This window comes from Heterocephalus glaber, unplaced genomic scaffold, assembly GCF_053883595.1.
Source record: "Heterocephalus glaber isolate CG9 unplaced genomic scaffold, H.glaber_assembly_v1.0 deba00001613, whole genome shotgun sequence".
NCBI lineage: Eukaryota > Metazoa > Chordata > Mammalia > Rodentia > Bathyergidae > Heterocephalus > Heterocephalus glaber.
This window is the reverse complement of record NW_028258384.1, coordinates 37,514,664-37,542,629: the sequence shown is the minus strand read 5'-3', so window position 1 is coordinate 37,542,629 and position 27,966 is coordinate 37,514,664. Positions and strand designations below refer to the sequence as shown.

Sequence of the window (27,966 nt, the reverse complement as noted above, 5' to 3'; positions counted from 1 at the left end):
TCCCAAAAGAATTAAAATCATCATACCACAATGATATATGTGCACCCATGTTTATAGTGAAACAGTTTGTAATAGCTAAATCTTGGAAGCAATTTAAATGCCAAATGAATGGTTAAAAAACGTGCAGTTATTTTTTACACAACGGAGTACTACTCAACCATAAAGAAAGACAAACTTGAGACCTTTATACCTAAATGGATGTAACCTGAGACTATATTCTTAAATGAAATAAATCGGACACGTGTTAATATCGCATTGTCTCTCGGTGTGAGAAACTGAAAGAATGATTCAGGATCAAAATGTATAATAAATAATACAAAAGGGGAAGAAACTGTTCAAAAGGAAAGGAAAACAGTGAAGGGGAAGGAGGAAAAGAAAAGGAAAGGAAAAAATTAAGAAAAGAAGGGAAAAATGAAACAAGGCTTTTGTAAATAAGTGGGGAGGCGTCCTTGAAAGGAGGAAAGGGGAATGGGAGAAAAATAGGAATCAACAATTATCACGTACAAGTACAAACTCCCTTTTATGAATTTGATCATTATGTTTATTTAAATTGTACCAATAGAATTTAAGAAAAATCTCTGTCTATATTATTTTCTCTATCTGAAATCTTCTTCTTTTTTAAAATTAATTTATTGGTACATTTAAGGTATACAATATAATGACATTCATCATTGAAAATTTGCACCTTTACATAATCTCGCTTGGTTCTTATTTTTTCCCCATTCCCCTGCCCTCCCTTCAACCTCTCCACCCCTCCCTATCTACAAAGACTTTGTTTCCATTTTTTCATTTTCTCATATTAATTCCATTCCCTTCTTTCTTTTCCCCTACTCCTTTCACTTCCCATTCCTCTTTGCACCTTTTCTTCCCATTTCACATTATCTATTATAACTTTTAGTCCTTATTTACATTTTCAGTTTCTCACACTAGAGAAACTATTCAGTATTTACACATGCGTGTCCTATTTATTTTACATAAGACTATCACCTCAATGTGCATCCATTTAGCTATAAATGTCTCTAATTTCTCATTTTTATGCCTGAGTAGTACTCCATTTTATTTTTTAAAAAAACACATTTTCTTTATCTACTCTCCAGCTGATGGGCAATTGGGTAGTTTGCAAGTTTTAGCTATCACGAATTGTGCTGAACATGAGTGCACATATATCACTGTGGTGTGATTCTTTTAATTCCATGGGGAAGATACCCAGCAGGAGAATACCTGGGTCAAATGGGACTTCCAATCCTAGTTCTTTGGAGTATCTCCATACTGATTTCCATAGTGGTTGCACCAGTCTACACTCCCACCAGCAGTGGAGTAGGGTTCCTCTTTCCCCACAGCCCCACCGGCATTTGTTGTTGGTTGATTTCATGATAGCAGCCATTCTTTCTTGGGTGAGGTGGAATCTTAGTGTTCTTTTCATTTGCATATCTCGAATGACTATTGATGTTGAACATTTTTTCATCTCTTTATTTACTATTTCTTCTTCTTTGAGAGATGTCTGTTCATTTCAGATGCCCATTTTTTGGATGGAGTCTTTAAATTTGGGAGGTCTGCTTTTTTAAAGTTCTTTATATATTCTAGATAGTAGACCTTTGTCTGAGGGACAGCTGGTGAAAATTTTTTCCCAAATTGTTGGTTGTCTCTTCACACTATTGGTGGTTTCTCTTGCTGTGCAGAAGCTTTTTAGTAAGAAGAGATCCCTCTTGTTGATTGTGCTAGTTCACGGGCAATGGAGGTTCTGTTAATAAAATCTTTTCCTACACCAATGTCTTCAAGAGTTCTACCTAGCCTCTCTTCCAACCAGTTTAATATTTCTACTTTAATATTTACATCTTTAATCCATTTCGATTTTAGTGTAGTGCATGGTGAAAGATATAGGTATAGTTTTAATCTTTGACAAGATGAAACCCAGTTTTTCCAGCACAATTTATTAAAGAGGCTATCTTTCCTCTACTGAGGGTGTTTGGCTCCCTTGTTGAAGATGTGGTGGCTGAATGTGTCTGGAGTTGTTTCTGCATCTTCTAATCTATTCCACTGCTCCTCAGGTCTATTTCTTTGCCAGTACCATGCTGTTTTTATCAAAGTAGCTTTGTAGTATAGCTTCAAGTTAAGGATTGTGATACCCCCTACCTTGTCTTTAATACCTAGTATTGCTTTTGCCACTCTAGGCCTCTTCTTGTTCCAAATGAATTTTTGGATTATTTTCTCTAGGTCTGTGAAGTATGTTGCTAGGTTTTCAATTGGGATTCCATTGAATCTATAGAGCAGTTTTGGAAGTATGGCCATTTTCACCATGTTGATTCTTCCTACCCAGGAGCAAGGGATGTCTTTCCATCTTCTGATGTCCTCTTCAATGTCTTTTTTCAGAGTGCTATAGTTTTCAGAGTAGAGGTCTTTGATTTCTTTTGTTAGGCTGATTCCAAAGTATTTCAATTTTTTCAATGTTGTTGTGAAAGTAATTGATCACCCCATTTCTCTCTCAGTAAATCTGTTTTTCATTTACGGAAAAGCTATTGATTTTCTTGTGTTGAACTCATATCCAGCTACTTGACTGAATTTGGTTATTAACCCTAGAAGACTTTTGGTGGAGTTCTTGCGGTCTTCTATATAGAGTATCATGTCATCTGCAAATAGTGACAATTTGACTTCTTTGTTTCCTATCTTTATTCCTTTTATTTCTTTCTTTTTTCTAAATTGCTGTGGCAATTTGCTGCCTCCAAATCTATATTGAACAGGAGTGGTGATAGTGGACATCCTTGTCTTGTTCCTGATTTTAGTGTGAAGGATTTCAGTTTTTGACCATTTAGTATGATATTGGCTGTTGGTTTTTCATACATGGCTTTTATCAGATTGAGGTAGAGACTGTCTATTTCAATTTTTTGTATGGTTTTTATGATGAATGGGTGATGGATTTTGTCAAATGATTTTTCTGCATCTATTGAGATGATCATGTGGTTTTTTGTCTTTGGCTCTATTGATATAGAGTATTACATTGATTGATTTGTGAATGTTGAACCAACCCTGCATCCCCAGGATGAATCCCACTTGGTCAAGATGTATGATCTTCTTGATGATCTTCTGCATTCAATTTGCCAGTATCTTGTTGAGGATTTTTGCATCTATGTTCACTAATGTGATTGGCCAGTAGTTCTCTTTTTCAGTTGGGTCTTTCTCTGCTTTGGGGATCAAGGTGATGCTTGCTTCCAGGAAGGAATTTGGGAGTAGTGCTTCCCGTTCAATTTCATTGAAGTGTTTAAACAGGAGTGGCAGGAGTTCCTCTCTACATGTCTTATAGAATTCAGCAGTGAAGCCATCAGGACCTCACCTTTTTTCAGTTGGTAAGCTTATATTTTTAACTTAATTGGTAAGTTTTTAAATTATGTTTTCAATTTCATTGATTGATTTTGGGTCATTTAGAATTTTTAGGTCATCTTCATTCAACTTTGATAATTCATATGTATCTAGGAATCTGTCTCTTTCTTCTGTGTTTTCCATCTTATTGGCGTATAGGTTCTCAAAGTAGATATTGATGATTCTCTGGATTTCTGCTGGGTCTGTTGTAATTTCACCCTTTTCATTCCTAATTGCATGGATTTGGGCCTTTTCTTTCCTTTTTCTGATAAGTTTGGCTAAGGGTTTGTTAATTTTGTTTATTCTTTCAAAGAACCAACTCTTGGCTTCATTGATATTTTGTATTGTTCTCTTAGTCTCCATTGCATTGATTTCTGCCCTGATCTTTATAATTTGCTCTCTTTTATGAGCTTGGGGTTTGTTCTGCCCTTCTTTTTCTAGAAGCTTGAGGTTCAGCATCAGGTTGTGTAACTGAGATTGCTACATTTTCCTAATGTGAGTATTCATTGCTCTGAATTTCCCTTGTAAGACTAATTTAATTGTGTCCCATAGATTCTGACATGTTATATTGGCATTATCATTTAGTTTTAGAAACTGTCTGATTTTTTTCTTTATTTTCCTCTGCAATCCACTTGTTATTCAGAAGTGTGTTTTGCGGTTTCCATGTGTTTATGAAATTGTTGCTGTTTGTTTTGCTATTGATCTTCGATTTCATCACACTATGGTCTGACCATATACAGGGGATAACTTCAATTCCTTTGGACTTACTTAAACATGTTCTATGAGTGTGTATGCGGTCTATTTTAGAGAACGACCCATGTGCAGCCAAAAAGAATTTGTATTCTCATTTGGGGTGGGGTGGGGGGTGGAACACTCTGTAAACACCTGTTAAGTTCATTTGTTCAAGAGTTTGATTGTGTTCTAGTATTTTGTTGCTTAGTTTTTGTCTAGTTGATCTATCTATTTGTGATAGTGGGGTATTGAGTTCCCCCACTACTATTGTATTAGTGCATATATGACTTTTCATGTCCATTAATATTTCTTTTATATAGTTGGGCGCACTAGTCTTTGGTGCATAGATATTTATGATTGTCACCTCTTCTGCTTGGATTGTTCCCTTCACAATGATGTAGTGTCCTTCTTTGTCTCTTAATCAGTGTTGGTTTGAAATCCACTTGATCTGCAAAGAGGATAGCTACTCCTGCTTTTTTTTTGCATTCCTGTTGCATGGAGTATTGTTTTCCACTCTTTAACTTTCAGTCTATGAGTTTTCTTTTGAATTAAGTGTGTTTCTTGTATGCAACATATTGTTGGATTTTTCTTCTTGGTCCATTCTGCTAGTCTATTTCTTTTGATTGGTGAATTGAGACCATTAACATTGATGGTTATGGCTCTCTAACCTGAGACCCAGCAGGACAGACAAGCACTTTGAAGCTCCGAGGCCTTCCTGGGCCACACCTATGGCACGGTGAGGTCCAGAGGCGTCTTGCAGCCCACCCCCATATGACGCTCACTAAGATGCTACGGGCCAGGAGAAACAAGCACCTTGAAGCTCCAGGGCTGTCCCGGGCCATGTGTACAGCACAGTGAGGTCCAGAAGGATCTTGCAGCCCACCCCCATCCGACGCTCTCTAAGCTGAGACCAGCCAGGAGAGACAAGCAATGTGAAGTTCCGAGGCTGTCCCGGGCCAAGCCCATGGCAAGGTGAGGTCCCCTTAGCCTCTCAGGGGCCTCCAATGCTCAGTGCCGCCACCCCCCCCCGCCCCCGAGTGCAGCCTACCTTCTGGCTTTTCTGCTACCTGGTCCCACACTACATAGGCACAGGAGATTTGTAAAGACCCTTGTCCTGAGCACCACAAGAGAGAGTAGAAGTTAGTGACAGAAAGAGGACCTCTCAGACTCCTCCATGAAAATTAAAGCTCAGCAGAAAAGTAAAGAGAATCTCTACAATAAAGGCACATCAGACCACTGTACTTGGTCTGCTGCTGGCTTGCTGAGACTCATTGACTTCTATATGCACAGGGATTCCTACGTTGCCTACTGTAACAGCAGAGACATACCCTGAAGGAGGCCCAGAATTTCTAGTGCTATTTGCAAAAAAGAAAAAAAAATCTTTTTCTCTTATTTTTAATTCTTAATTTTCACTTTTCTACCCTTCAAAGTTTAGCTTTTCTTTATTTTCTTTCTTTGATCTTTTCTTTCTCTCTCACTCATTCTCTCACTGTCCCACATTGCTCCTCATCTCCCCATTTGTTCCTTTCTGCACTGAATTCGGATTTCTCCCTTATTGTTTTTTTCTTCTCTTTTTCCTTCTCTAAATTATCATTAGGTTTAAAGGAAAGTAAATTCGGTATCTAGCCTCCCTGTTGCTATTAGATGATTCTATTCACATCTTTGTTCTTTCATTCTGCTTTTTTCTCTTGCCTTTAACAACTTTTTAGAGTTTGTGTGAACTTTCTGTGTCTTCAGGCCTCACTGATAATCTTACCTGACCTTTCTACCTGTCCCTCCCTACCCAAATCCTTTTAACTCCCCACCCCGAAGGGGAAAGATGCTATATTGAAGAGTTTATTCATTATAAACTTATGTTGGGTTGGTCCTCGGTTTTAATTTAACTCACATAGTTAAAAGTGATAGATTAATAACTACCACAAATTGTCATTTTCTAAGCTGTGCTTGATGCTCTGATATTGCTGACTATGTCATTTGGGATAACATGTTGTGATTGATCTAATTACTTTTCCTTCCTGGTATAAGAAAATTAAAATAGCTTCAGAGTCATTAGAGTCTCAAAACCCAAATACAAGCTATATCTGGAAGACACCTCTGAAAAGCAATCATTCCACAAGGGTTTCAAACAAAAGCAACAAAGATACCTACATTAAGCAATTTTGAAATATCAACCCATGAATTAAACCAAGGACAGTACCAAAAACAAAAATGAGAAGACACTTAAGCAAGGCACAAACACAAGCTTCCATGTCACAAAAAGGAAATTCTGGGGGAAATGAGGTGGAAAAGTCTGATAAGCAAACACTTGGACACCTTGAACTGATAGCACAGGAAGTAACAAAGCAGATGCATGAGGCTCTAGAAAAATTCAAAACAGAAATAATCTCCCAGATAAATACAGACATGGTGAGCAGACTGAAAGACATGATTAGAAGCTCTACAGCAGAAGCAGATAAGAAAATAGATGAGATCAGAAACATGCTGGAAGCCATGAATGCCCAGCCTAAGAAAGAAATGGAAACCATGATCACCCAACATAAGAAAGAAATGGAATCCATGAAACAGATTCAAACAGATATCCAGGAGATTAAAAGCTCCATTGAAAGCATGCAGAGCACACTAAGAGAATCTGAAGACAGAATATCAGATATACAAGACAGGATAGTGGTTAAGAACCATGAAAACAGAGATTTCTTAGAAATAGTAAGGGACCATGAGAAATCAATCCAGCAGCTGCTAGATGATGCAAAGAAGAATAACATAAGACTCATAGGAGTCCATGAAAAAACAGGGGAAAGTACAACTGACATAAAAAACTGTTCACAGAAGTAATAGAAGAAAACTTCCCTGACAGAGGTAGAGAATTGGACATACAGATAAGTGAGGCATATAAAACTCCAACCAGCCATGACCAAAAAAAACTACACCTAGACATATAATAGTCAGGATCCCAGAAACCCAACAGAAGGACAAAATCCTACAGGCAGTTAGAGAAAAGAAACAAATCACCTACAAAGGAAAGCCCTTCAGAATCACAGCAGATTTCTCAACACAAACCCTCAAATCAAGGAGAGCCTGCAGTGAAGTATTTCAAGCCCTAAAAGAAAATAACTTCCAACCTAGACTGTTGTATCCGGCAAAATTATCTTTCAAAATTGATGGGGAAATTAAATACTTTCATGACAAAGAACACCTGAGAAACTTCATGAGCACCAAACCAGCACTCCAAACAATTTTAAGCAATATCCTAGAAAAAGACAATGAAGGTCACAACTCCATGAGGCCCAGCAGAGAAAAGGCACCATGCAAGGTAAGACACTAAAGTGAAAGGGGGGAAAATAAGAAATAAAAGAGCCAACAACAGTAAAACATCATGACAAGGATGAGTCAATATCTCTCAATGATAACTATCAATGTTAATGGCCTCAATTCACCAATCAAAAGAAACAGACTGACAGAATGGATTAAGAAGGAAAACCCAGCAATATGCTGTATACAAGAAACACACCGAACTCAAAAGGAAATCCATAGACTGAAAGTGAAAGGATGGAAAACAGTTCTCCATGCAATAGGAACCCAGAAAAAAGCAGGCATGGCAAACTTATTTGCAGACAAAATAGATTTCAAACCAAAACTAATTAAGAGAGACAAAGATGGTCACTACACACTTTTGAAAGGAACAATTCAAGAGGAAGAGATGACAATCCTAAATATATATGCACCAAATACGAATGCCCCCAACTATACAAAACAAATATTAATGGACATGAAAAACCAAATAAGCACTAATACAATTGTAGTGGGGGACCTCAACACCCCTCTATCACAAATAGACAGATCAACTAGAAAAAAAATTAACAATAAAACTCTAGAACTGAACCAAGCTATTGAACAAATGGACTTAATAGATGTTTACAGAGTGTTCCACCCCACAAAATCAGAACATACATTCTTTTCTGCTGCACATGGGTCATTCCCCAAAATAGATCACATGCTAGCTCATAGGTCATATCTAAGTAAATGTAAAAGAATCGAAGTTATCCCCTGTATATTATCAGACCATAGTGCAATACAATTGGAGATCAATAACATAAGAAACCACAAAACTCCCACAAATACATGGAAATTGAACAACACCCTCCTGAACAACCAATGAGTGACAAAGGAAATTAAAGATGAAACTAGGCAGTTTCTACAAGTAAATGATAATGCCAGTACAACATACAGGAATCTGTGGGACACAATGAAAGCAGTTCTATGTGGGAAATTCATAGCAGTGAATGCCCATATTAGGACCACAGAGAGAACTCAGTTAAATAACCTAATGCAGAACCTCAAGCTCCTAGAAAAAGAAGAGCATAACAAAGCCAAAGCTTGTACAAGAAAGGAAATTATGAAGATCTGAGCAGAAATCAATGCAATGGAGTCTAAGAGAATAATACAAAGAATCAATGAATCAAAGAGTTGGTTTTAGGAAAGAATAAATAAAGTTGATAAAACTTTAGCCAACCTTATCAAAAAAAGGGAAGAAAAGTCTCAAATCCATGCAATTAAGAATGGAAAAGGTGAAGCCACAACAAATCTGGCAGAAATTCAGAGAATCATCAATACCTACTTTGAGAATCTGTACTCTAATAAAATGGAAAACACAGAAGAAATGGACAGATTCCTAGATACATACGAATTGCCAAAATTAAATGAAGAAGATATAGAAATTCTAAACACCCCAGTAACAATGAGTAAAATTGAAAATGTATTAAAAAACTTATCAACAAAAAAAAGCCCAGATCCTGATGGCTTCACTGCTGAATTCTATAAGACATTTAAAGAAGAACTATCACCATTACTCTTTAACCTCATCAAGGAAATTGAAAGGGAAGCAAGGCTTCCAAATTCATTCCTGGAAGCAAGTGTTACTTTGGTTCCAAAATCAGGGAAAGACCCAACCCCAAAAGAGAACTACAGACCAATCTCCCTAATGAACATAGATGCAAAAATCCTCAACAACATACTGGCAAACAGAATACAGAAGGTCATCAAGAAGATCACACACCCTGACCAAGTTGGATTTATCCCAGGGATGCAAGGATGGTTCAACATTCTTCAATCAACAAATGTAATACACTATATTAATAGAGTCAAGGACAAAAACCACATGATCTTCTCAATGATGCAGAAAAAGTATTTGACAAAAGCCAACACCCATTCATGATAAAAATGCTACAGAAAATTGGAGTACAAGGTCTTTATCTCAACCTGATTAAGGCTATCTATGAAAAACCAACAGCCAACATCATACTAAATGGTCAAAAACTGAAAACTTTCACACTAAAATCAGGAACAAGACAAGGATGCCCACTATCACCAATCCTGTTCATTATTGTTCTGGAAACATTAGCCATAGCAATTAGAAAAGAGAAAGAAATAAAAGGAATAAAGATAGGAAAGGAAGAAGTTAAACTCATTATTTGATGATATGATACTTTACATAGAAGATCCAAAAAACTCAGTCAAAAATCTCCTAGACCTAATTGACAGATTCAGTAGAGTAGCTGGATACAAGGTCAACACTCAAAAAATAATATCCTTCTTATACACAAATAGCAGACCCATTGAGAGAGAAATTAGAGAAATAACTCCTTTTAAAATAGCATCTAAAAAAATGAAATATCTAGGAAAACCTAACAAAAGAAGCAAAAGACCTCTACACTGAAAACTACAGCACTCTGAAGAAGGAGATTGAAGAGGATATAAGAAAATGGAAAGACATCCCTTGTTCCTGGGTAGGAAGAACCAATATAGTGAAAATGGCCATATTTCCAAAACTACTACATAGATTCAATGCAATGCCTATTGAAATTCCAACAATATACTTCATAGAACTAGAGAAAACATTCCAAAAATTCATTTGGAAGCAGAAGAAACCTAGAGTAGCAAAAGCAATTCTAGGCAACAGAGACATGGCTGGGGGTATCATAATCCCCAACTTGAAACTATACTACAAAGCTACTGTGATAAAATCAGCATGGTACTGGCAAAGAAACAGACCCGAAGATCAGTGGAATAGATTAAAAGATGCAGAAACAACTCCAGACCTACTCAGCTACCTCATCGTTCAGAAAGGAGCCAACCACCTTCATTGGAGGAAAGATAGCCTAGTTAATAAATGGTGTTGGAAAAACTGTATTTCAACCTGTCAGAAATTAAAACTAGACCCATACCTTTTGCCGCGCACTAAACTAGGATAAAAGTGGATTAAAGATCTAAATATTAAGACAGAAACACTAAACTTGCTGGAAGATAAGTCAGGTAGAACTCTTGATGACATTGGCATAGGAAAAGACTTTATGAACAAATCTTCAGTAGCATGGGAGCTAGCACAAAGAATCAACAACTGGAACATCATTGTATTGAAAAGCTTCTGCACTGCAAGAGAAAGTACCAACAGAGCTAAGAGACAACCTACAATGTAGGAAGCAATATTTAGCAGCTGTACCTCAGACAAAGGTCTACTATCAAGAATATATAAAGAACTGAAAAAAATCAGACCCCCCAAATTCAAAGACCCAATTCAAAAATGGGCATCTGAAATGAACAGACATTTCTCAGACAAAGAAGTAAAAACAGCAATTAAATATTTGAAAAAAATGTTCAACATCACTGGTCCTTCAAGAGATGCAGATGAAAACAACACTGAGATTCCACCTCACCCCACAAAGAATGGCTGCTATCAAGAAATCAACCAATAACAAATGCTGGCAGGGATGTGGAGAGAAAGGAACCCTTCTCCACTGTTGGTGGGAATGTAGATTGGTGCAACCACTGTGGAAATCAGTATGGAGATACCTCAAAGAACTAGGACTACAGGTCCCATTTGACCCAGCTATTCCTCTACTTCGAATCTTCCCCAAAGAATTAAAAGAATCACACCAGAGCGATATATGTGCACCTATGTTTATAGTGGCACAGTTTGTAATATCTAAAGCTTGGAAACAGCCCAAGTGCCCATAAACTGAAAACTGGATAAAGAAGATGTGGTTCTTTTATAAAATGGAGTACTATTCAGCCATAAAGAATGAGAAACTAGAGACATTTATAGCTAAATGGATGCATATTGAGGCCGTACTCTTAAGTGAAATAAGTAGGACACACATGTGTAAATACCAAATAGTTTCTCTAGTGTGAGAAATTGAAAGTGTAAATAAGGATGAAAATTATTAAAATGAATAATTGATAATTTGAAACAAAAAAAGGTGCAAAGGTTTGGAGATGGTGGGAGGAGAAGGGGAAAGGGAAGAAGGGAAAGGAAAAACTATGAGAAAAAAATGGAACCAAACTCTGTGTAAATAGGGAAGAGTGGAGGGGGTGAAGGGTGCACAGGTAATGGGAGGAAAAATAAGAACTAAGATACATCATGTTCTGGTACAAACACCCAATGATAATGTAAATGTATTTTATACCTAAAATGTACATATTTTATATATATATATATATATATAAATTTAAAAAAACATTGATGGTTATACTTGATACATATTGACTTATCATTGTCATGAATTTTTCTTTTTGTTGGATTCTCCCCCTTTGCATTTAATTTGTCATGCCCAATGGATTCATTCTGCTGGGCTTCCTGGGGTTGTGATCCTTGTTGTCTTTTCCTAGAATATTTTCTAAAATTTTTGGAGTGCTCATTTGCTATTCATGAAGTTCCTAACGTGCTCTTTGTCATGAAAGTATCTTATTTCACCATCAATTTTGCAGGATAGTTTTTCAGGGTACATCAATCTGGGTTGGAGGCTGTTTTCTGTTAGGGTTTGAAATATTTTACTCCAAGCTCTTCTTGCCTTGAGGGTTTGCATTGATAAGTCTGCTGTGATTCTGATGGGCTTTCCGTTGTGTGTAATTTGTTTCTTTTCTCTCACTGCTTGTAGAATTTTGTTCTTTTTCTGTTGGGTTTCTGGAATCTTAACTATTATATACCTATGTGTCAATTTCTTTTGATCAAGGCTAGTTGTAGTCCTATATGCCCCACTTATCTCTATGTCAAATTCTTTTCCCCTATTTGGGAAGTATTCTGCCATTACTTCTGCAAACAGTTTTTTTTATATTGTCTGCCCTCTCTCTTGTTTCTTCATTGACTCCAATCAGTCTGATGTCATTCTTCTTTGCATTGTCTAGTAGCTGCTGAATTGATTTCTCATGGTTTCTTACTATTTAAATTTTTTTTTTCTTTTCTTGGTCACTAATTGCAATCCTATCTTCTATACCTGAAATTCTATCCTCGCATTGGCCCATTCTGCAGTGTAAACCTTCAATGGAGTTTTTAGTCTCCTGGAAATGTTTTATGGATTCCATTTGTTTCCTATCATGGGATTCCATCATGTTCCTCAGCTCCCCTATTTTTCATCTGTGTCCTCTCTTGATGTATTAATATTGTCTTGTACTATGGGCACAATTTATGCTGTTATCTGAGAAATTATAACTGTTTTCATTTTTTCCAGGTCCTCTTTTCTTGCCAGTTCAGGGAGTCCAGGTGGTTGACTATCAAATTACTCCATCTCTTTGCCCTTTGGGGTTTCCTTAGGTGATCTGGAAGTCTGGTTTTGAAACTTATTTATGTGTCTTCTCATTTCAACAGATGCAGCCTGCTGTGTCTTTGTTGAGGCAACTTTTTGCTCATGCAGTGGTCTTGAGTTCTCTGCAAGCCACCAAGCAGCCTTTACTCTGCTGCTCACCAGTGCACCAATTCCTGGGTTCAGAGTGTTGGCCTTCTGGATCCCTGAGCTGACCTGCTGTCTGGGCACACTTATTGCTGGGGCCTGTGCACACTTGGGATGGTATCTAGGCATGCCTCTTACTGGAGCCCCTATGTAGCTATTGTCTGGGAGGGCCTTTTGTTGGGGTTTGGGCACCCCAGTTTCTTTGGTCTGCACAGGCTTTGGCTAGGGTCTCCATGCATTTATCAGTGGTATCAGGGTGAGCCTCTGGGTATTGCTCGTGTGCCTATACAACTCTTTTCCAGTTTGGTTCCTGGCTGTGGCTGATAGTATGGCGGGCCTGTGGCTGAAGCCTGTGTACTCATGCAGCCCCTTTCCGGGTGGGCCTTTGGCTTGGGCAGGTGTGCCTGAGGCTCTGGAGTCCGTGGGAAGCCAGGGCTGGGATCTGCCCACAGCCACACTGGTTTGGGCCACACAGCTGCTCCGCAGGATGTGCACACACACATGGATGGAATGGTGGGATTCTGGCTGAAGCCCGCATGCCTGTGCAGCTCTTCTCTGAGTGGGCCCCTTGCCTGGGTGAGTGCGCAGGTTCCTCTGGGTTCAGGGCAGAACCCTGACTGGGATCCACCTGCAGCCATGGTGGTCTGAGCCACACAGCTTCTCCCTGGAATCTGTATGCACTCACCAATGGAATGGCAGGCCTCTGGCCGAAGACTGCATGCTCATGCAACTCTTCTCTGGAAGGGCTCCTGGCCTGGGAGGGTGTGCAGGAGCCTCTGGTGTCAGTGCAGACCCCAGGCTGGGATCCACCTGCAGCCGCACTGGTCTGGGCCACACCTCTTCTTCTTTTCACTTACTTAATACCTGCTCATTTTTTTGGACTCAGCTTAAGGATTATGTTCCTAGTACCTCTCTTTCATTTATCACTGTGAAAAATTTGTAATTTGGTTATCAGTAATAAATAACTGTCTTTCTCAACAACATGAGGATTGAACTCTGTGTCTAATAATATTCCCTACACCTAGTAGGTGTTAAAAAATATTTGTTGAGTGAATTAATGAGCAAGTAAATACCATCCTTTGATTGACATGACAAGAGTTCCAGATCTCTTCTGGAGTAAGAATATAAAGTAAATACCGAAGCCATTTTGACTTTGTGATATGATGTAATTCAGCACGATTCAGAGTTCAGGTCTTTAGTTGAGATGTCCACATGCTTGGGGGTGACCTTACATGGACTTTGAGCCAAAGGAACAATGGACATGCCAGACTTATTTCTAAGGACTTGAAATTCTTATTCTTGGATTAAAACAGTACCTTAATTCTCAACACAGAAATAGAGCAGGTTATAAAATCACTATTGCCAAACATATTTTTAATATTGAATATTAACAATTTTTCTCATCTAATAAGCAGAAAAATGATCAGCATGGCATTTTGATGTCTTTTATTGTTCCCAGGGATCTAAGACATGAGTATCCTTTACCAAACTTCTCAGCAACCGGTGATGATGATCTTGTCACTAGATATCTTTAGTAAGAGAATCAGTGCCTCCAGAGCATCTCTTGAGCAGATTTCAAATCAATCTGCTGAAAGGCAAGGCCATCTCTGAGGTAGAAAAAGGCAAGCAGACCTTTTGTGTCCATCTGGCCTGCTCTTTCTCCTAGGGCCCTTTTAAAGAAGTAAATAGTGAAAGGGTGCACTTACCACAGCATAATTATTCAGGCTGATCTGAGGGAAAAAGAGACCACTGTCTCCATGGAGTTGACAACTAAAGTGGGGATTTTGAGATGGATTTTCTCCAACATCTCAGGGCTGCTGAAAGATTGAGATATTAAGAGTTTCTGCCCACAAACTGCTGCTTAGGGTGAACAAAAGACAGACTGCTTCTTTGGACAGAGAGAAGTCTCAGGCTGAAGGATGGGATTGTGCAGGAAAGTGTTTTTGTACCTAATGAGCTGTCTGGCCATACTGCTGCCACGGCCATTGCCAACACAGCACCAGAATTATTTTCAGGCAGCTCACCAGCTGGGACATACATGGAATCAAGAAAAGAAGAGAAAAAAAGACAACATAAGAAAAGAAAAGAGAAAGGAAAGGAAAAGAAAAGAAAGCAACTTCTTTATATTCTAAATAAGGAAGATTATATCACATAAGAAAACTGAGTTCCAGCCTCTCTGCTTGGAGAGAAGGAGAGTGGAAAGAAATGAAGATAGGGCCCTTCCAGTAGCGAATTGGTCATTTCAGAATCAAATAAAAGTGTTAAATTTGACCTTAGGTATTTAATGCCAGAAGACCACCATTCCTTAGGCCCAGCAACCTTAAATTCTGGACTTTTAATCTTGTATATTCCCTTTTAGAGGTGTATATAAAGTCTATCTTGAAAAAATCATAGTAATTATACTTGTGAGTGCTTCCAGAGATTGTCAAAGCCCATAACATTTCTACTACAGACTGGTTTGGAAAAACTCATTCAACAAATATTTGTAAATGCCTACTATATACCAGGAACTATCTTTGGCCAGTTCAGTAAACAAAGCAAACATCTCTACCCTCTTTGAGTTTGCATAGTAATAGGGGTTAACAGGACATAAATGAAATGATTTACTAAATAAGTACTATGTGAAAGGATGATGGATACTATAAAGCAAACTAAAGCAGAGATCAGAAGAATAGGAAGTCCTTAGGCTTGGTGGAGGTAGTTTATAATTTTTATATGTCAAGGAAGATGTCATAGAGAAGGTAATATTTAAACAGACTTGAAGGGAGTGGGGAAAGGAGTCATGTGAATAGCTATGGAAAGATTTTTCTGGCAGAAGAGAAATCACATCGTAAGGCATGGCATGGTGGAAGAATATCAAGGAGGTTATTATAGTCAAAATTATATAAGGAATGGAGAGTTGTAGGAGTTGATGTTGAAGAGAACTAGATAGTGTAATGTTCTATAAGCTAAAATTGAATTTTATTATAAACTATAAGGAAGGGATTGGAAGGTTTTTGGTAAATGAGTTGCACAATGATAATTATGTTTTAAAAGGATCATTCTGGATCCTACTTGGAGGTTAAAATGTAAGAAAGTGAGAAGACAATTAGAAAGGAATTACAATAATCCAGGCAAGAAAGCATGATAATTTGGACCAGGGAGGTCATAGTAGAAAGATGAGATGTAGCCAAGTACTGATACACATAGAAAGTAGAGCTGGCTGAATTTGGTTGTATGATGTAAAGAAAGAAAGTTAGAAGTTAACAGATCACAAAAACTTATTCCTCTAGTCTAACTAAAACTGTGTCCCCTGTGGTTCATGTCTTTCCTTTCTCTGCCCCTCTGCCAACCCCTCAACCCTTGATAACTTGTTTTTCTATTTGTGTTTCTATGAGATTGCCTTTTTAAAATCCCATATAAGTGATATCATGCAGAATTAGTATTTCTGTGCCTGGCTTATTTCGCCTAGTGTAATAATCTCTGATTCCAACTATGTTGTGACAAATGACAAGCTTTCATTATTTTATGGCTGTGTAGTATTCAATATATACACCACATTTTTAATGCATTCATCCATTGATGGGACACTTAGATTGATTCTATATATTGGCTGCTGGTGATAGTCAAAGGGTACAAAGCATGAATTAGACAGGAATAATAAGGTTTTTTCTTTAAGACATTTATATAGCATGGCGAATGCAGTAAATAATGATGTATTGTACATTTCAAAATTGCTGACTGTAACTTTCAAATATTCTTACTATGAGAATAAATATTTGAGGTGATATACATGTTAATTAACTTGATTCAATTATCTCACGTTGTTTTCATAAATCATGTCACCCCATAAATATATACAACTATAAGTTGTCAATTTACAGTTACAAATTAAAAATTAAATTTGAAAAGAAAGAAGTAAAAAAAATGACTACAAGACTTCTGGACTAAACAATTGGGAGAATCAATTGCCAGCTTCTGAGATGATGAAAATAAGTGGAGGACAGACTTGAGAGGTAGGGGGGCATCACAGTTTGATAATTAATACGTTGGGTTTTACCTGGTCTGGAGGCACTAGAAAAAAGGTAGCAGCTGCTGGCTGCATTGGATTGGGACAACCTTAGTAAAGCTGCAGATGGAGCCAATTCATGGCAGATTGGAGAAATGGACTGACTTGGACCTGAGCTACCATTCCTCTGATTCTTCTTTGTCCTACCTAGAACCCAGTGCTTTCCACTGCCACACACAGCTTTTCCTTGCTGGTCAACCCCTCAAATTCTAGTTTAGGTGTTGAAAAGGTTTTGTTAAGAGTCATATAGTAAATAGTTTAGGTTTTGCGAGCCGGTTGTTCTCTTCCACAGCTGCTCAATTCTGGCACTGTAGTGCAAAAGCAATTAGAGACATATAAAAAATGAGCATGGCTGTGTTCCAATGAAACTTTATTTTGAAAAACAGACTATGATCTGATTTGGACCATGAGCTCTAGTTTGCTATCTCTTGCTCTAAATCTCTGACAAGCTGCCTACCAAACAAGCTTCACATGCCCAACCTTGTGACACACAATCTGATTTTAATATGAAATATTAGAAAGTCATCTCTAGGTCACTATCCCTTAAATGTGGCTTGACATTAACACTTTAGTGACAGAACCAATGGTCTCATTGACATTCTTTTACACTATAAAGTAAATAATCAAAGTTAGAAAACAATAAAGATCTTGTTTCAAATAAGGGGGAAAGGTGTCAAGTAAACATTTTAACTTTTTTTTCTGAATTTCCCTCACTTTTAAAAAGTTACTGGCCACTGCTCTAGAAGTATCTCTGTCCTCCTCAAACCAACCAACATGTCCTTGGTCCTATCATCCAGCCCCTGTGACTGTCTAATTCAGTGATAAGGTTTCAATGCCTTTCACATCCTAAGAAATTTACAATCCATAGCCCATTTTTGAGAGTGTGATATTACATGGCCTGCCCCTTCTCAGGTAAGCACAACTTTGATGGTGTGTATACCCCTCAGCTCCAAGTGTATGGAATAGGTCACTAGACATGAACAACCACTGGAACTTCTTGGATCTCTGTCAGATGGGCTGGCCCAATGAGGAAATTTGATTAATGCTTTTAATCTATGAAAAATTTAAATATATTGAAATGAATAAGAGAAAAATGTAATGAACACCTATATGACCACCACCTAGGCTAACAAATAAAATGCTATACAGTCAAAGTCCATTATATACCCCTCCCTGATTTTATTTTCATCTCTGTTTTCCCAAAGATAAGCTCTGTCTTCAAGATGATTGTGTCTTTTCTTTGTACTTTTACTGCATATGAATGTATACATATGAATGTGTTCTGGAAACAATATATACTATTGCTTGACTTCTTGTTGACATTTATATCAATAATATAAAATTGTCAATATATTTTTCAGTTGAATCCATAACTGACACGTGTACATACAAGTTAATTCATTTGTATTATGATTATAATCTTCTTGGGCCAGGGATTTAGCTCAGTGGTGCTGCCACCTGCCTCAAAAGCACAAGGTCCTGAGTTTGATCCCCAGGAACAACAAAAAAAAGTAATCTTCCATTGTAAGAATGTACTTTACTTTATCCATTCACTTATTGATAATTTCTTAGGCTGATTAAAACAACCCTGTAACACACATCTGGTGTCACAGCTGAAAGGTTATGTGCTTCTTTTTTGCTGAGCATCTTGACTAATATTTATGAAAATTCTGCTCTATGTAAAAGTGACACATGGTAAAATTAAGACCTCCCCTTGAGCACCTAGTGACTAAAACAATAAAAGTTCTGAGCAAGCAGTGGTGTGGACCAGAGCAGCACAGCTTCAAGCAGATCCAGCCAGGGCCCCACACCAACAACATCCACCTGGGCACACAGGCCCAAGGCAAAGCCCTGACTGGAAAAGAGCTGCACAGGTGCACAATCATCAGCTAGAGGTCTCCCCTGATACCATCAGTAAGTTGGCAGAGACCCTAGTCAGAAGCCTGCTCAGATGCCAGGGACTGGGGTGTATAGTCCCCAGCCAAAGGCCCTCCCAGAAAACAGTTATGTAGGGGGGCAGGCCCTAGCCAGAGGCATGCCTAGATGCCATCCCAAGTGTGCACAGGCCCCAGCAAGAGGCCCACCCAGACAACAGGTCAGCTGTGGGATCCAGAAAACAACCATTCTGATCCCAGGAATAGGTACACTGGTGAGCAGCAGAAAAAAGGCCACTCAGTGGCTGGCTGAGAATTCAAGACCACTGGGTGAGGAAAAATTTACCTCAACAAAGACACAGAAGGCCACATCTGTTGAAATGAGAAGACATGTAAACAAGTATCAAAATCATACGTCCAGATCACATAAGGCAACCCCAAAGGGAAAAGAGATGGAACAATCTGATACTCAACCACCTAGGCTCCCTGAACTGGCAACAAAAGAGGCTCTGGAAAAAATGAAATCAGAAATAATATCTCAGGTAACAACAGAGATTGTGCTCATAGTGCAAGATATGATTAACAAATCTAGAGCAGACACAGATAAAATAAATAGAGGAGCTGAGGAACATGATGGAATCCCAACATAGGAAACAAATGGAATCCAAAGAACAAATGCAAACAGATTTCTAGGAGATTAAAAACTCCATTGTAAGTTTATGCAGCAGAATGAGTGAGTGTGAGGATAGAATTTCAGATATAGAAGATAGGATTGCAATTAGTGATCAGGAAAAAAATTCTTAAAAATAGTAAGGAACCATGAGAAATCAATCCAGCAGCTGCTAGATGATGCAAAGAAGAATAACATAAGACTGATTGGAGCCAATGAAGAAAGAGGAGAGAGTGCAGATGACATAAAAAAAACTGTTCACAGAAATGATGGCAGAAAACTTCCCAAGGAGGGGAAAAGAACTTGACATACAGATAAGTGAAGCATATAGGACTCCAAATAGCCTTGATCAAAAAAAAAAAAACTACACACAGGCATATAATAGTTAGGATTCCAAAAATCCAACAGAAGAATAAAATTCTACAAGCAGTGAGAGAAAAGAAACAAGTCACATACAAAGAAAAGCCCATCAAAATTACAAAAAACTTCTCAACACAAACCCTCAAGGCAAGAAGAGCTTGGAGTGACATATTTCAATCCCTAAATGAAAACAACCTTTAACCCAGACTGATGTAAACTGCAAGACTATCTTTCAAAATTGATGGAGAAATAAGACACTTTCATGACAAAGAGCACCTTAGGAACTTCATGAATACCAAACCAGCACTCCAAAAAATTTTAGACAATTTCCTAGAAAAAGACAATGAGGATCACAACCCCAGGAAGCCCAGCAGAATGAATCCATCAGATATGACAAGAAATTAAATGCAAAGGGAGGGAATCCAACCAAAAGAAAAAGTCATGACAAGGATAACAATACATATCAGTTATAACCATCAATGTTAATAGTCTCAATTCGCCAGTCAAAAGAAATAGACTGGCAGAATGGGTCAAGAAGCAAGATCAAACAATATGCTGCATACAAGAACACACTTAATTCAAAAAGAAACCCATAAACTGAAAGTTAAAGAATGGAAAACAGTTCTCCATGCAACAGGAACCAAAGAAAAGCAGGACTAGCTATCTCCTCTGCAGATCAAATGGATGTCAAACCAACACTGATTAAGAGAGACAAAGAAAGACACTAGATTCTAGTAAACAATCTAAGAGGAAGAGATGACAATCATAAATATATATGCACCACACATTAGTGTGCTCAACTATATAAAACAATTAGTAATGGACATGAAAAATCAAATAAGCAGTAATACAATAGCAGCAGGGAACCTCAATACCCCATTGTCACAAAGAGATGGATCAACTAGACAAAAACTAAGCAACAAAATACTAGAACTCAATCAAACTCTTGAGCAAATGAACTTAATAGATGTTTACAGTGTTCCACCCCACAAAATCAGAATACACATTCTTTTCAGCTGCACATGGGTCATTCTCCAGTATAGACCACATACTGTATCATAGAACATGTTTAAGTAAGTGCAAAGGAATTCAAGTTATTCCCTGTATATTATCAGACCATAGTGTGATGAAATTGGAGATCAATGTCAAAAGAAACCGCAAGAATTTCCTAAACACATAGAAATTGAACAACACACTTCTGATTAACCAATGAGTCACAGAGGAAGTTGAAGAAGAAATCAGCTTCTACTATTAAATGAAAATGTCAATACAACATATCAGAATCTATGGGACACAATGAAAGCAGTCTTATGAGGCAAATAAATAGCAATGAATAATCATATTTAGAAAACATAGCAAGCTTAATTACACAACCTGATGCTGAACCTCAAGCTTCTAGAAAAAGAACAGCAGGACAAACCCAAAGCTCATACAAGGGAGCAAATTGTAAAGACCAGAGCAGAAATCAATGCAATGGATACTAAAAACAATACAAAAAAAATCAATGAGTCAAAGAGTTGGTTCTTCGAAAGAATAAACAAAATTGAAAAGCCCCTAGCCAAACTTATCAGAGAAAGGAAAGAAAAGGCCCAAATCCATGCAATTAGGAATGAAAAGGGTGAAATTACAACAGACCCAGCAGAAATCCAGAGGATCATCAATACCTACTGTGAGAACCTATATGCCAATAAGATGGAAAATACAGAAGAAAGAGACAGATTCCTAGATACATAGGCATTACCAAAGTTGAATGAAGAACATGGAAAAATTCTAAACAATTGAATATCAATCAATGAAATTGAAAATGTAATTAAAAACTTACAACTAAGAAAAGCCTGGGCCCTGATGACTTCACAGCTGAATTCTACAAGACATTTAGAGAGGAATTATTGCCACTACTGTTTAAACTCTTTAATGAAATTGAAAGAGAAGTAAAACTCCCAAATTCATTCCTGGAAGCAAGCATCACCTTGATCCCCAAAGCAGGGAAAGATCCAACTGAAAAGGAGAACTATAAGCCAATCTCACTAATGAACATAGATGCAAAAATCTTTAATAAGATACTGTCAAATACAATGTAGAAGATCATCAAGATGATCATACACCCTGACCAAATGAGATTCATCCCAAGTATGCAGGGATGGTTCAACATAAACAAATCAATAAATGCAATACACTATACTAATAGAGCCAAGGACAAAAACCATATGATGATCTCAATAGAGGCAGAAAAAGCATTTGACAAAATCCATCATGCATTCATCATAAAAACCTTACAAAAAATTGGAATAGACGGTCTCTACCTCAATCTGATAAAAGCCATGTATGAAAAACCAACAGCCAATATCATACTAAATGGTCAAAAATGGAAATCCTTCACACTATAATCAGGAACAAGACAAGGATGTCCATTATCACCACTCCTGTTCAATATAGTTCTGGAAACATTAGCCACAGTAATTAGACAAGAGAAAGAAATAAAAGGAATAAAGACAGGAAACAAAGAAGTTAAATTGTCACTATTTGCAGATGACATATACTCTATATAGAAGACCCCAAGAACTCCACCAAAAGTCTTCTAGACTTAATAACCAAATTCAGTAAAGCAGCTGGGTATAAGATCAACACAAGAAAATCAATAGCTTTTCTGTAAATGAAAAACAGACTCACTGAGAGAGAAATGGGGTGATCAATTCCTTTCACAACAGCATCCTAAAAATTGAAATACTTAGGAATCAACCTAACAAAAGAAATCAAAGACCTCTACTCTGAAAACTATAGCACTTGAAAAAAGACATTGAAGAGATCATCAGAAGATGGAAAGACATCACTTGCTCCTCGGTAGGAAGAACCAACATAGTGAAAATGGCCATACTTCCAAAACTGCTATATAGATTCAGTGCAATCCCAATTGAAATTCCAGCAGCATATTTCACGGACCTTGAGAAATCTATCCAAAAATTCATTTGGAACAAGATGAGACCCGGAATAGCAAAAGCAATACTAGATAACAAAGACAAGCTAAGGGTTATCACAATCCCCAACTTGAAACTATACCACAAAGCTACTGTGGTAAAAACAGCATGGTACTGGCAAAGAAATAGACCTGAGGGGCAGTGGAACAGATTAGAAGGTGCAGAAACAACCCAGAAACACTCAGCCACCTCATCTTTGACAAAGGAGCCAAACACCCTCACTGGAGGAAAGATAGCCTCTTTAATAAATGGTGCTGGAAAAATTGGGCTTCAACTTGTCAAAGATTAAAACTATACATATATCTCTCACCATGCACTATGTTAAAATCAAAATGGATTAAAGATATAAATATTAAAATAGAAATATTAAACCAGCTGAAAGAGAGGTTAAGTAGAACTCTTGAAGACATTAGCTTAGGAAAACATTTTATGAAGAAAACTTCAGTTGCCCATGAACTAGCACAAACTATCCACAAGTGGGATCTCTTCTTATTAAAAAGCTTCTGCACAGCAAGAGAAACCACCAGCAGTGTGAAGAGACAATCCACAATGTGGGAAAAAATCTTCACCTGCTTTTCCTCAGACAAAGGTCTACTATCTCGAATCTATAAAGAACTTAAAAAGATCAGACCTCCCAAATTTAAAGACCCAATCCAAAAATGGGCATCTGAAATGAACAGACATTTCTCAGACAAAGAAGTAGAAATAGCAAATAAAGAGCTGAAAAATGTTCAACATCACTGGTCATTCGAGAGATGAAAATGAAAACTACACTGAGATTCCACCTCACTCCAGAAAGAATGGCTGCTATCATGAAATCAACCAATAATAAATGCTGGGGGTAGGGAGACTGGGGCAGCAGTGCTTGGCAGCTAGGCTTGGAAAACAGTGGCGATGGAGACAACAGGCGAGCAGTGGGAGAGTTGCCAAGAGGCCCTGCGTGGCGCGAGTATCAGGAAGGGGGAGTTTAGAGGTTGATTCTTCATCACACTGAAACCATTAGGAAAAATTCTTGTGGTTAACGGTAGATGCTTCAGATTGTAACCTGTACTTGGGCCTAGAAATTATTTTAAATGGTGACTGATATGTCTCAAGTTGAACTCATCCATTGTAAGGCACTCCCACTTACAGCAGGTATTTAGCTGACCCAGGTGGACAAGTTAGAAGTTAGAAGATATCACCATGCCAATGCGTGGAGCTGTGAATTCTACCTGGGAAACTCTACCCAAAGCAAACTTGCTGAAGGGGAGGAAGAAAAGCCAGAACCAGATGTAAGTTCAGAGGAATCTAGCTCCACTCTAGAAGAGCAAGAGAATGAAATCCCACCTGCTATATCTAGTGAGGCAGAACAGCCCAAGGGAGAACCTGAAACTGAAGAGAAGGAAGAAAAATCTTCTGAGGAAACTAAAAAGGAAGAGAAAGATCAGTCTAAGGAAAAGGAGAAGAAAGTGAAAAAAAAAATGATACCTTCCTGGGCTACTCTTTCTGCTAGCTAGCTAGCCAGGGCCCAGAAACAAACACCAATGGCTTCTACACCACTTCCCAAGATGGATGCAATCCTAACTGAGGCCATTAAGGCATGCTTCCAGAAGAGTGGTGCATCAGTGGTTGCTATTCAAAAATACATCATCCATAAGTATCTTCTTTGGAGTTGGAGAGAAGGGGTTATCTCCTTAAACAAGCACTGAAAAGAGAATTAAATAGAGGAGTCATCAAACAAGGAAAAGGTGCATCTGGAAGTTTTGCTGTGGTCCAGAAATCAAGAAAAACATCTCAGAAATCCAGAAACAGAAAGAAGAGGAGCTCTGCAGTAGATCCAGAACCACAAGTAAAATTGGAGGATATCCTCCCACTGGCCTTTACTTGTCTTTTTGAACCTAAAGAAACTTCCTACAGTCTTATCAGGAAATATGCATCTCAGTATTACTCTAAGCTTAGAATGGACATCAGGCCTCAGCTGTTGAAGAATGCTCTGCATAGAGCAGTAGAGAGAAGCCAGTTAGAACAAATAATTGGCAAAGCTGCTTCAGGGGCATTTCAGCTGAAGAAATCAGGGGAAATGGTGGAAACCCAATGGAATGTGCAATATTGTCTGCCATTGCTGCCATGAATGAGCTGAAGACCTGCTCCACCACTGCTCTGAAGAAGTATGTCCTGGAGAACCACCCAGGGACCAATTCTAATTATCAAATGAATTTGCTGAAGAAAACTCTGCAGAAATGTGAAAAGCAAGGGGCAATGGAGCAGATCTCTGATGAAGGTGCCACTGAATCCAACTGATGAAGGTGCCAACTCTGTTTTCCCTATTACCCAAGCCCAGGAGTTTTATTTCCAAAGAAAGAGCCAGATGATTCTAAAGATGAGGATAAAGATGAAGATGAAAATGTGTCATCAGAAGAAGACTCTGAGGATGAATAGCCACCACCTAAGCGAAGGTTGCAAAAGAAAACTCCAGCCAAGTCCCAAAGGAAAGTGGCATCCATGAAGCAGAGAGGGTCTAGGCCTGCACCTAAATTCCCAGCTGCTCAGTGGGGGAAATCTAGGCCCATGCCCAAGAAAGCCCTTCCTGAGGCCAAACTCCTGCCAAGAAAGCCAGACCCTCACCTTCACTTGTCAAGAAACCTAGTGGTAGTTCTTCAAAGAAGCCTGCAGCCAGTGTGAGAAAGGAAGTGAAATTACCTGGCAAGGGTAAATCCACCATGAAGAAGTCTTTCAAAACAAAAAAGTAAATGTTATAGCAAGAAAGGGTATCATCATAAAGTTTAAAATCTTATTTTATAAGGTCAGTGTACATTTTGTTTTTAGTTTTGATGCTTACAAAATTTCTTCTTTTCTCCCATATGAACATTGTGGGGAGGGAATATAATAAATAAGCCAATTTAAGCATTTGTTAGCTTTAGGTGCTGTTTTTTGGTACCTACTCCTTCCCTAATCATTTTAATTTCTGCAATAATCTGGGAGTCTCCTAAACTATATAATCTATACTTGTCTTTTTTGCCCCTCTTACCTAACCTTTATTTTTATGGTAAGCTTTGGTGTCTGTCGTTCCGTGCATCCCCCAACACTGGTCTTTTCTCTTTCCCCCTTCTCCCTCTCCTGGTTTTACCTAAACAGTTGTAAAGATTTTTATATTTTTAGAATGCATCAAGAACAGGATGCTGATCAGGTGCTGGAAGTAAAAAGGAAGCAGTGTAGCACTGACTGAATGGTAAAGCCTCCTGCCTGGAGACTTCAGTGACAGCTGTAATAATCTTATTTATAAAAGTTACTTCACTAACCCTCTCTCTCCAACTATGAATAGACAACTTGGAAATAAGCTTAAAACAGTATAATCACATTTGTTTCTGAAGATGCATGATTTCTTTGAGCCACTTTCCACGTTGACCAACCTGAAGGTATTGTCCACTGGCCCAGAGCATTGCATTTCCTTCACAGCAAGCACAAGTTCTTTACACCACTTGGTTCTGACTGCAGGGGAAATATAGGAATATATTGAATCCAGTTTCCAGTGTCACCTGTGTTACTGAAAATGAAAACACAAAAAATCTTGATCGAATGTTTAAATATATTTTTAAATATTTGAAACATGAGTTAGCACTTACTATTTGCCTTTTTTATGAGGAAATGTTGGAGAGTTACAAATGTAGAAATGTTAAGTGGAAAAACATACAATATGCTTAAATAAAATGGATTCTGTATTGCAAATAGGTAAGTTAATTAGATATCTTGTAGGCAGTTAGACAGGGCCAGCCCACGTGGAGCCAACATGGAGGACAGTCAAGACACATTCACTGAAGGCCAAAATTGTAAAAGAAGAGAAACTACCACACCCATGTAGGATGAATAGCAGTGATTGATATCCTAAACAGGTATCAACCACCTGGGTGGGGGGCCAAGGTCTTAACCCAGCCTTTCTAGGAAATAACCCTGACCCCCCACCCTTACTGAAAATCCTTGTATGCTTGCCACGTGACTTGCTCCCCCATTTGACCCCCATTTAATCAATATTACCTGGGTAACTGTACTTGTAGTCTTATTGGTTGGTCATGGTTTTGTCCCACCTCATGCCCACCTTGTAAATTTCCATTGGGTCTTATAGTTTCGCCCCACTTTGTACCCGCCTCACCACATGGCTTTGCTGTCTTAGGATGAAAGTTCCAGTCATCTTCAAACATAAAAATCAAAAACATTAAAAATAGTAGTAGTTCATTGCAGCTCAGTTTTTTGTTACCCAATCTATGTATAGTTATAAAGATTATGGCCAGCCTTAGAATTAAATACAACATATTATCTAGTCTTCTTCTTTTGTAGGGTAAATATAAGCCACCAAAGGCATAAACTCCCCTAAGACAGCTTGCAGGGTGTTCCCCTAACTTATACTGAAGAAAAAGAGACGCTGAAGCAAAGAGGTTTGTTGATCTGACTGTAACTGAGGGAGGGCCCTGGAGACTTACAGATGAGACATTCCTTATCCTAGGGAAATACCACTAATATCCTCGCTTCTGAGAGGAGCTAAGATACAAGGCAACTGGAGTTGTAAAACTGAGCACCCCTAATAAACCAGAGCAGCAAATCCTTGGGCACACCCTTACTAAATGCACACTGTAAAGGCAAAATCCTTTGGATAATTTCTTGGCCATAGTAGCAATCTCTGGGCCTCTCCTGCCTTATTTCCTAATATACATATTTTAGCTGAAACATTTATAAGAGTTTAAGTATGTAACTACTGCAAGTCTGTTTTTAATGTAAAATTTGCAAAATATTTCAATTGGGCATACCTGTGATTTAACTACTCATATTAACCCAATGTTAGCAATAAAAAAAAACTAAAACTAAACAAAGTAATGGTAACTTGTTCATTCTCCAAGATGGCTGAAACTGTGCCTGTGTCCCCATATTTCCAGCATGTCACACACTGTCTAACACATAGTTTATGTTCAGAAAGTAGTTGAAGGAAGGAATAATAAATGAATGAGAAAGAAAATCAATTCCCTTCATGCTATTCACAAGTCACAGAAACTTTGACCCAGTTATGTTCCCACCTACCTTAGCCCTCCCTATTGAGACTGGGCCACCATCACTGGCTGAACATTGCCAATGCTTGGAGTGGGGTAGCAATGCAAGGAAAGTGGTTGATTAGCCAATAAAATTCAAATTCTTTGTTCCCATATTTCCCTTTAAGAGCAAACAAAGTAATGAAATCCTGGAGAAGGCAGCTCTGGAGGAAAAATAT

General features: G+C 38.2%; 1 pseudogene; it reads left to right on the top strand.

Annotated features, from left to right (window-relative positions):
* Nucleotides 1-23,806: 23,806 nt before the first annotated feature.
* On the top strand, nucleotides 23,807-25,462 carry LOC101714808 (heterochromatin protein 1-binding protein 3 pseudogene; annotated as a pseudogene).
* The last annotated feature ends 2,504 nt before the right edge of the window (nucleotides 25,463-27,966 follow it).